Raw genomic sequence first — 11820 nt, forward strand, 5'->3', positions numbered from 1 at the left:
ACTGTACCCGCACGCTTTAGTCATAAGTTGTAGTGGGTACACCCTCGTACATTTAAACATGACACTTATTATAGCAGTATTTCTGACAAATAGCAAAACAACAAAGGCACAAACGTTTTAAAATATGCAGGGAGTTTATTATTTCTAAATAGACAAGTACACACCTCACTACCCACCCAAGTCTGTTGACCTTCAACCCGTTCACATGCGTGAATAACTGCCGTCAGATTTGGGGATTTTGCATTAGAAGACGTCTGGGTTGGAATGTCCTTTTAGAGCTCTTCTGCGAGGAGTTGTCAGCACAGCTGCAGTAAGATGTCGAACTTTGAGGTGCGACAAACCTTTTGTAAATGAGTTCCAAATGTTTGATGCGCTAAATGTCATACCTGATATGACGCGCGCCAAATGTCACACCTGATACGGAAGCAATCGTTGTGTATCGTGGACTCTATTGACATGTTTGTGATTCTTATTTGCTTAAATCTGTTTAAAATATCTCATGTTCCATAAACACTTGTCAGTCATGAGGCAACATTACTGTTAGAAATTGCAGATGAATCACACATTTACTGCATGCCATGGACTGGGTCATGACATCTACTTTGTATAACTATTACCCTTTTTTTAAGTACATTTTTTTTCTTGTTTGTCAAGCATTCTATTATGTTTACATTCTTTTCATAGTCGTATTTTTAATAAAAGCTTTTGCCTGTTCAATCCCTGCACTGTTCGCATTTGCACCCGCCACTGCAACACACTACAATAGCAGCCTGTCATGGTCATTGCGTTACATGGGCAGCCCTACCAGGCCTTTGTAATCACATCCCAATTGTTAACTCTTTAAATTTCTGTGAGTGATTTTTATGTATGTGAGATATTTGTGTGCATGTCTGTTGTGTTATGGTTGTCTAAGCTACTGGATACCTAACATTTCCCTCGGATATAACGTATTATCTATCTGTCTGTGCTATCCATATGTAAAAAAGCAATAAGTCTATCAGACTGGCAGAATTGAAACCCTGATATGGTCCAAAACAGACACGGGGTGGACAACGGACACACACACCTCTGCTATTCACACACTGCGTGGCTGCAGAGGCAGACTGGGTCACACATTTGCTATTTACATCCAGTGTGCGTCACCCTAAATGCGCTGTCAATGATAGATATAACAGCTGATGTATGATGGTTAATACAGGCCCGTTTCATGTTTCTACTTGTGTAAAATATAAAAAAAAGCACCATGGATGTCTATCCAACCCAAGCATACCCACAACACTATGCAAACGACCCATGCTTATTTGTCCAATAGAAGATTTTAATTTAACACTTCGTCAATCACCCTCTGATCTTGAACAATCTATCCAACTGCAAGGAGATATGATAATGAATGAAGAACTGCTACTGGGCCATCCATGTGTAAATACGTGATCCCCTATCTTAAATTAACTGTAGATGAAAACACTTATCATTTCTCCTGCTGTCTGATAACTAATCACATTTAATCAACTGCCAGCGAAGATCCTACAGTTGTTTTGTGTGACCACTCATCAAACCAGAACATGTGTATTGACGTTTCTATGTAACTCGCTCATTGGCGTGGATGACATTTTCGGTTAGACTCTTTCTTTAGTCAATTATCCGCTACATATCAATGTGCAGTAGATAGTAGACTGAAATAGGTGAAACTTAACACGTACAAGAAGGATTTCGTCATTGTCACACATTGGTCTGCGTGTCAATCTACCAACTGAAGACACAAAAATGCCATGAGACAAGTCTGAGTAGGTTTAAACAGTTTGCGCAGGGCGGTATGATGCTGTACTAAAATGGTAAGAAAAGAAGCCAGAAAAATAACTTCTCCAGGAGTAATGGGAAAAAGGAGCAAATATTCGTAGAAGGGAAGAGTAAACCTTAAAAGTAAAATGCACTGTCCTTTACGTAGTAGTAGTGAGGAAAACTAGAAGCTCTATCAATGTTGATACTTATTTAAGTAAAAACTCTCTTCCATGCAATGGGAACATCCATCAGCTCCCTCCAGCAGCCTTAGCTGTCAGCCTGAAGTTACAGAACACATTGGTTTCAGAGCAAAGCTATTAATGCACACATACTTTAAGTTAGGGGAAACTGGGCCTGGTTGTCCCACTTTTTTATGTTCTTTGTATTTATAAGAGTTAAATATCTCAGAAGTTATACAGTAGTACCACATGAACCTTGCTGTCTTAGTAGAATTAGTGGTTTTGAAGCTGCTAGAATAATTTGTCATTCATTAACCATCATCTTTTCGGTTTCATGTGATGAATGTGTGAATTTGGCTTATGCATTTGGTCACACCCACACACACACACACAACACACACACACACCCACACCACTTATAGTGTGTTTGTGTCCCTTGTTCCCACACTGAGCTGTCATCACAACACCATTGTAAAGTCCAAAGCATTTAATCATCTCCCCCACAAGGCCTCCCCCTCTTTGTTTCTGCTCTTTTACGCCAAAAGTTGGTAAGATCTCAGAAGCCACATCTTTACAGAAACATAACCCAGGATGTGTATTGACTCATTTCATATCTGAGATGAAAAACAATGCTCTTGTTGAGTCTCAGCTATTTTGTGTCCCTTTTTAGAATGGTTCAGTCTAAATCAGATTGCATTTAAATAATGGATTCAAAAGATGTGACAAAATTACAAGGACGACACCAACGTGTTGGGGGATTGGCCTGCATACAACCCCATACGATGCTCAAAATCTTTCCCTACTATCTTTCACCCAGCTATGATACTACTACCGTTCACTAAACCCCTCCCCTCTACCATAGCTTAGCGCTATAACCAAGCACAACCAACAGACCTATCGACTTTGCATGTAAACACTTTGGTGTGTCTTATTCACCTTCTCAAGCCCATAAAACAGAGTAAACTATGAAGGTAATAGGATGCAAAAGTGAAGAGCGCGTAGATGCGATGTGAGCACTTGTAAAACTGACTTGAGCTTGTAGAAAAAAAATCTGTACTCGTGTTTTTTTTTTTTTCTACACTTGAGTCATTTTTCCATACAAACCACAACTCAGTGATTACAACCTCTCGAATCTATCGCTGCAGCATGCTCTCTCGCTCACACAGCGGCGGGTCCTGCTCTCTCGACGTTTGCAACACGTCTTGCGATACATTTGGTGCAAAACTATTTGTAACCTGTGACTTAGTCTGTGAGCTCTGAGCCAACAGGACGGCCGGGGACGCAGGTTTCTATCGCCTGATCAAGGGACAACTCTGTCCGGCTTATTCATGTAGCTTGAAAGCTAGCGTTAGCTAACTAGCAGCCAGCCCCTTCTAATACTGTAAAACCTTTTAATTATCTCAACACTTTTAACAGTCCCACTGAAACACTGGCGGTGAGCTCCAGTCTTGCAGCCGCCGACGGACCGCAGTCATGGGGCTCCGGCCAGCGTGGAATGTTGCTAGAAGATCCGCCGCCGACCTCGACGTGATTTAAAAAGTGTTGAGATAATTAAAGCTGTAGCGACAGATTCGAGAGGTTGTATCACTGAGTTGTGGTTGTACTGGAAAGTGACTCAGTAAAAAAAAAAATACAAGTACAGATTTTTTTTTTATACAGCTCTCAAGTGATATTTACACAGTGCTCACATCGCATCTGCGCTCTCACTTTTGCACCCATATTACCTTCATAGTAAACTCCCATACACATAATCAGAGGGAAAACCGTGAGGTAGGGAGCAGAGAATATTGCCAGGCACAGAAGCACAACTCAGGTATACGGCGTCATTGCTTCTGGCATCGGTTGTGCCTTGAAGGCCAGCGGCAATGAGGTCAGTTTAAATAATTTAAACCTTTTGAGTGGAGCGCTCAGCATAAATTGATGGTGGGCTTTGCCAAGAATAGCACTTTCTCCAAGTTGTCTTGAATGCTCTCCCCATAGGAAAACAATGGCACGCCAGCCATGAGCGGATCATGTTGTAGGGGCCTTAAGAAATGTTTAAACTTTCTTTATTTACGACGACTGTAGTAACCATGTCTGATTTATGACTAGCACTGTGTAGTACTCTTACATCATGCCAAGTGACCGGATGCTATCAGAGTTTATGCTATCGTTGCTGAGGTCACTGGATTGTGGCAACCCTGTTGACCTAGATGATGCATTTGAAAGAAAAAAATCCTGAAAGTAAAATCAAAAGAGTATAAGAAAAAGGAGACTACAACAGTATTCATTTTGGCCCACGTACGTGCATTTGTGTGCTGATTACCATGTTCTAAACACTACCATGTAATCACAGACAGTGCTTCAGTCATTTCGCCAGCTTGGGAAGTTACAAATTACAAAAGTAAAGATAAGGAGGATTGCTTCAGAACAGTTTCTCTAGTCTGACTGCAACATTGCATGGTTGAGTTAGAAAGTGATCAATGTGTCTGTCTGCACGAGCCCTCAGGCTGAAATTGCTAATGTATCAGTTTGAACCTATTTAAAGTGCTTTAAAGTTTTGTTCGTCACAACAGACTGCCCTTATTTTCAGTGTTTGTGTTTTGTTTCTGTCTTCATCCAAGATTATAAACACAAGCCCCATTAACAGTAAGATGTGTATCTCTAGGAGGTGGGGGGTTTAACATACCTGTGCTGGTCAGTGATTTGATCCCTCTGCAGTGTGCGTGTGGGCAAATTTTCATCCTTACCATGGTAACAATTACAGCTGCAATTACCTATGATTTGAGCAAACTCATGTCGTACTGTGAAGCAACATCCTTGTATTTTGGGAGGAATCTCTGAGTTTAATTCTGCGGCAAAAGCTACTTGGCCCTAGACCTTATTTTTTTTTGACTCCCATCTGTAGCCCATTGTTGGTGAGTAAAACAAGTGTTTTTGCTAATCTGAACATGCACACATCAACATATAAGCCTATTTGAGAAACATAATTTTATTTAATAATTTAAATTTAATATTAATTTCCAAAATGACATATTCCGACTAAGCTCTTTACATGGCTAATGAAAGTAAATTTTCACTAATATTCCCGTTTACATGTAGCCGGTGCGTCCCTCTTTATTCCTTTTAACCAGCTTCAAAAACCTGTTGATATCAAAGTCTTTGATAACTTTTAAAGTACTGTGTTTCTTCTTATCGGGTCTGCAGCGCTGCAAACTGTTGGTTGGTTGATTTGTGTTCAGGAACCATAGCAAAGCACAGCGCTGACCATAAATTGTAACAGGCAAGAGCAGTAAACGCAGTAAAAACCCGATTGAGACGCATATTCCGAATGCGTTGCATCATGTCAAAGAATGCCTCTAAAACCTGAATAATACCGGAATATCCCACACATCTTAATTGGAAAATGCCAATTCGGAAAAAGGCCATATTCGAATATCCAACCGGAATTTGCGGTTTACATGACCTTTATCATCGCATCCTAACAATAGTTGAATTTGGTGTGCAGTTAAACATATTCAATGATGATAACTTAACTGTCACTGTAAGTAAACTTTCCCCACAAAAAAAATGAAAAAGTGGTGACACCGCTGATGACATCAATCACCTGACATCGATATTGCGGTGATGCTAATGTTACTCGCATAACACAATCTGAATATACGTTACTAAATGTCATAAAAAAAACTTTATTTTTGTCCAGGAACACATTTTTTCTTATTGTTTGATTGAGAGACCCCTAGCGGCAGAAATCATATCCAAACATGTGATTAATTTAATAACAACACCCAGATGACACATATAAGTTGAAGTTGTTTAAGTACATGACTTAATCTTTCTTTAAAAATCTACTTAAACATTGCAGAGATCACCAATAGCAAATGGAGGTCCTGGGTCAGTGGGAAACTGCTCCATGCTTTGGAGAGCTCCAGCTCTTCCTCCCCAATGTTTTTTATTATCAGGCAAAATTTTCCTATTTTAATTACATACTTTCAAATCTAATGTGTTGTTGCCAAAATGTGCAAAGTAGAATGCGGATACCTACCGAGCCCGCCGGATATTCGAAATGATGTTCGGTTTGGTCACATCAACGCATAAGGCATTGTTTGTAAAATGGTGCTGCGGCTCCTTTTAAAAGATCTGTGTGTGTGTGTGTGTGTTGTGTGTCCATCCTCTATCTCCTTTGTGCCAATAGGTTCACTGGGAAAATGTGATAAAACACCTCTCTCTCCCTCTACCGCTCAGTTTTTCTGACCCTCTCTATTCTCTTTCTTCAGGCTTCCTGTAGTGTTTGTGTCCTCTAAATGAGGGTTTAGGTGCAGGGCAAACTTTTCATTTTAACAAAGTTTAAATAGCCTTCTTGCAGCTTAATAGGAGTGTTGTGTCTTGCATAAGCCATTTATGGAGGTGTTAACCCACATTTCCCCATGGTCATTAAGTTGCAACCCACTTTTATAAAATTAAAAAAAGCAAATTTCATGCCCTCATGTGCAACCACTTAATTACATATCACACAGGTGTGGGGTGGGAATCCACATCTTAAATATTCTGGATCATGTTTGCGCTTCTCCATCTTGCCTCCGAACTCAACAAACCTAAAGTGAACATTACCATGGCTACAGTGCCACACTGCTGCACAACTCCGACGTCTGTATGTCTGTAAAAAAAAAGTCAAAATAAAAGTCAAGTTCAAAATCAGATTAAAGTACATTAACTATTTTTTATTTATTGACCAGCTGTCCGTGACCAATCTAGAACGTCCCACCAGTTGAGAATCACTGTGTGTTAAACTAGAGACAAGTTGACTCAAGCAAAGATGTGGACATTATGAACACCACTTGGCTAATCCAATCCTGTTTACAATTGCACTGCCATATGCTATCATCGTGGTGCTTAACATGGCTAATCAAGATTTTTCACAATCCAAAAATATCTCGTGGATGTAAAAGGGTTAGCTCTTTTAACGTTTGGGTAGGTGCAGTTTTCACACTGCCGCAGACATTTTGTGGCTGCATGGATTAAAATACATTGTATTGTTAGCAATTCTTTCATTCCACCCGATCTTGGGGCACCTCTTTTACCACATCTAGGGCGTGAAGAAACCACTTTTGCCAGTGTTTCTTCCTCCCTTCCCTGTCTTTTCATGTTTTTCTTATGACACTCTCCGTCTCTGTCTCCGCTGCCATCTCTGCTCCTTGTTGAGATTCCCAGCAGGCTCTGGGAGGCAGCAGAAACGAAGAATCACTAAAACACAGCAGATTGTTAATTTACCTCCTCTGGGCATAGACTGGACAGGGTTAAGTCCAAATATTTTTGGAGACAGAGCAAATACTGTCACTAATATTAGCTTCCTGATTGTGTTCTTCTTTCTTTCCCTCCTTCCCTCTGTCCCTATACCACTTTCCACTTCTAGAGCAGAAAGAAAAAATATCCATAGAGTAGTCATATTCATCAACTGTCTGCCTCTCTTTCACTCTTTCTTCTTGGCATTGTCACTCTGAGCTGTTGTCTTCTGTTTCTATCTGTCTTACTCAATCTCAACTCTTCTTTCTGCGATCCTTTCTTCTTGTGGACAAGTTCGAGACGTCTACGCTTTTAATGTAGAAAAGGAGCTTATTTTGGTCCAATAAAACAACTGGTATAATTTTAGAACACACTTACAGAAAGTAAAGCTGTTGGTATCTCGAACAATAACAGCTATAGCCTTCACCAGGTACAATTTTACAACAGCACAGGCTTTATCTGTGGGTTTCAACTTTTAAAAAACATTTTTTTCCTGGTTACTTCTAAGGCTCAATTGCACAAAACTGCATCAAATTGCTAAAACTGCCCCAAATTGCTCCAGACTGACTCTTGGAAGAACTATTGACACACTTTCCAATCTAATCTTTCTCTGTTTTCATTCTTGTTGGTATTGCTGTACAAACCTGTCTCTAGCCTACTGTATGGTTCATGAAGGGGAGTTTTTTACAGCCTTACTTGGCAACAGTTATCCCACACATACTTTTTCATTTAACTACACACATTCAGTGAGCTTAATTGCACATAGTGCAGGGTGAAGTTGAACTGATGTTGCACGGGTGTCATTTTTACGACATGATCTGATATTGAAGCCTCACGTTCTGCAATTGACAATAGCCATGTCAAAGTGCATGCAATTAGACAAGAGCACTTTTAATAGTTTGGTAGAGAACTTTCTTGTTGTTCAACTTGACTTCAAGTTAATTTGGTCCTCCTCCTATTGTATGGATAATCGGACTTTTTGTTTTTGCATTTTGCATTGTGGCCCAATGAGATATTATAGGCAGCTTTTCCACATTAGACACTTAGAAAACTTTCTAATTCTTTCATATTAGAAAATAAAGCAAAATGGCCAAATAGCTAACCTTGCACGGCATCTGGATTGTTGCAATATCACACGTCACGCAAGAACTGCAGGTTCACATATCACACAAAAATCCATCTTGCAGGCTTCAAAGCTTTTTGTGTTCAAACAGCAGCAGATTGAGCCAATCAGCGTCCGGTGAGGAGCTACCGGCAGCTACGGGCGTGGTTTTGGTGTGTCTGACGGCCGTGACTGTTTTTTCAAACAAACAATGGCCAATGTAATAGACGGATGGTTAATCCAGTCACCTGCCAGGTATTTTCTTAGGTGCCTACTCTTTTCCAAACAGTTTCCAATGACGGTTCAGATGATTCTGGGATTTTCACACCTGCCTCATCATGGTCTGGACTTCTGTGACTTTTTAGTTTGGTCTGAACCAAATTACAGGTGAGAAAGGTGCCTCGACCACGGTCTGGATCAAAAGACCAATTTTTGGTCTGATCAAAAGAGGTGGTCTCGGTGATCAACTGAACCATGATTTGGTTTGTTTGCAGTATGAAAACACTTTTTGGATGGTTCCGACTTTCGGACCAAGTACAGGAAATTAGGCAACTACGTACCTGGCAGATGAAGCCCCCCCCCCCCCCCCCCCCCCGCCCCCTTTAGAACAAGAGTTGTATACAATGAACAATATGATTTGCATTAACCAGAATGCTGTTGGTTGCCATACCATATAACATAATAAACTAATAAATCTATTAATACATTCTAAAATCATTCATACAGAAGACTACCCGCCATAATGCCAACAACCCAACAACAGACGCACTACCGTCGACTCATCAATCAAGGAGACCCCAACACACATCGTGGTGAGACACACCGACTTTTAGGTGTGAACGCCCTTGGTAACAAACCACGTTACTGAATAATTAAATCTCTATTAAAATAAAACTCCACCTCATTCTTAAAATGGCTCACACTCAATTAAGCAAATCTCCCCTTTAGTTAGGATTAGGGTTCAGGGCTTTTAATTAACCTCTTTGATCACCAGCCAACTTGGCTGTGAGATTTTAAAATCACGTTTGTTGACTTTATTGATTTCAGCTCCTCTGGTTTGTTTTGCGCTGCTCCGTTCGTCTCTCTGTTTCAGTGTAGCTTGTATCGGTACCGCACACGCTAGACATGTAGCCAATGGTTTTACAATATGTACGACATAAGTGTTCAGGGGAAATGTTGGATCATTGCTACAGGAGTGTTGCCATAAAGACAATTTCCAAGCCAAACACACACAAAAAACTGCTCAATTTATTGGCGGAAAACAGACCAATCTGTCAATCGTTCGCATCGTTTCTGCAGCCTGCTGAATCAAATGCTTCTTTTCATTCATCACTGGCCAAATTGGCTAGTAACTTTACAGCTTCCCCGCTAAAGTATTTTACCTGCATTTGGCGGGTTGGCAGGTGTTAATTTAAAGCCCTGTTAGGGTTTATTGTTTAACCCAAAATCACAAATATCCTCAGAGGTCTTAACTACCTTTCAGCATAGGAAACCCTCTGTTCTTTGACCCTCGCATCAGACAGGAAAATTCTCCAAAAACATTTTAAGGAGAAAAATGTTAGAAACCCTAGGTAGAGTTTGATTGATTGATTGATTGATATCTTTATTTCAAGCATGGCAAGAGAAGTGTATAAAAATAAAATAATAATAAAAAGAAATAATAACAAAAAAATTGGAGAGAACATAACAAACAAAGTTTCCTTCTTTAACATCCTTCTATTACATGTGCGAAAAGGAGTAGGAAGAAGTAAACTTATGTACTCCTACCCCTCAATTCTTGCATTGCTTTCAATATTTAATATTATGTTGCTATACATATATATATAATATACACATACCTACACAAATACATACACACATATGTACATATACACACAATACACATCTACTATCCACATACTATACACATACATATAACATACATATACACATACATACACATATACACACTCCACATACATATTATATATATATATATACATACCACATATATATATTATATATAACACACATATACATACATTAACACACACATACCCTCATAACTGTTATATATATATATAAATATATATATATATATATATTATATATAAATAATAACAAAAATAACACAAAACAAAACTTTCTACAGTGCTTCTTTTTACTTTCTAAAACTATTTCTTTGTACATTTTTTTGAAAAGGAATATTTTGGGCATTGCTTTAGGTTCTCATTTAGTTTGTTCCACAATTTAACTCCGCACATTGATAAACATATCTTTTCCTTGATGTTCTACATCTATTAATCTTAAAATTTCTCTCTCCCCTTAAATCGTACCCTCCCTCCCTTTCAGTGAACATCTTTTGATATTCCAGGCAATAGGCTATTTCTTGCTTGAACATTAATACTGCAGTTTGATATTTAATTAAATCATGGTATTTTAGCAATTAGACATTAGAATAATGAATTTGTATGATCCCGAATCCGGCTTGTGAATGATTCTTATTGCTCTTTTTGCATAATGATAGTGGCTGTAGTGAGTGTTGATAAGTTTTTCCCCAAACCTCAACAGTAATTAAATAAGGTAACATGTGAGCAGTATAGGATGTGAAGTGATTTGGGTTCCAGAATGTGCTTAGCTCTTGCTAGGACTGAAATACTTCTGGACAGTTTGGTTTGGATGTGTTTTATGTGAGGCTTCCAGCAAATCTTGTCATCTATGATCACTCCAAGGAATTTATTTTCATATACACTTTCTATGCTAACCCCCTCTATCTGTATCTCTGCCTGATGCTTTGACTTACAGTTTCCAAATACCATGAATTTAGTTTTACTCAAATTTATTGATAACCTGTTTATGTCAAACCATTGTTTAATTTTCTTGAATTCTAAAGTGATTAACTCCAAGAGTTGCTGTAAGCTGTCCCCTGATCCAAATATGTTTGTATCATCTGCAAATAATACAAAATTCAATACTTGAGATACTTTACAAATATCATTGATATATAATAAAAATAACTTTGGTCCCAACACTGACCCTTGGGGGACACCACAAGCAATGCCCAGACATTCAGACAAATAATCTCCCATCTTCACAAATTGTTGTCTGTCTCTCAGATAACACTATCCAGTCTAGAGCTACCCCCCTGATCCCGATTCGTTCCAGTTTACTGTTAATTTTTTGTGATTTATTGTATCAAATGCTTTTTTTAGATCAATGAAAACCCAACTGCATATTTCTTTTTATCTGTGGATTTGTGATTTCTTCAATGTTCTGTTAGTGCTAGTGAGGTTGATCTATCTTTCGGAATCCACATTGGCTGTCAGTGAGTAGTTTTTTTATCAATACATTCTCTAATCTGTTGTTAAATAATTTTTCTAAAATTTTTGAAAATTGTGACAGTAGAGAGACAGGCCTGTAGTTTGTGAAGTGGTGTTTATTTCCAGTTTTGTATAGAGGAATGATTTTTTGCTATTTTCATTTTTGTTGGAAATTACCGTTAAAAATGATAAATTGGCT

General features: G+C 38.8%; 1 long non-coding RNA gene across 1 annotated transcript in view; it reads left to right on the plus strand.

Moving 5' to 3' along the window:
* Positions 1-1175: 1175 nt before the first annotated feature.
* Positions 1176-11820, plus strand: part of LOC116670604 (uncharacterized) — a 21749-nt gene continuing 11104 nt past the window's right edge. Inside the window, exon 1 of the long non-coding RNA XR_004327065.1 lies at positions 1176-1188. This is a non-coding gene — a long non-coding RNA (uncharacterized LOC116670604). The remainder of the gene's footprint in view (positions 1189-11820) is intronic.

Source organism: Etheostoma spectabile, chromosome 20 (assembly GCF_008692095.1).
Source record: "Etheostoma spectabile isolate EspeVRDwgs_2016 chromosome 20, UIUC_Espe_1.0, whole genome shotgun sequence".
Classification (NCBI taxonomy): domain Eukaryota; kingdom Metazoa; phylum Chordata; class Actinopteri; order Perciformes; family Percidae; genus Etheostoma; species Etheostoma spectabile.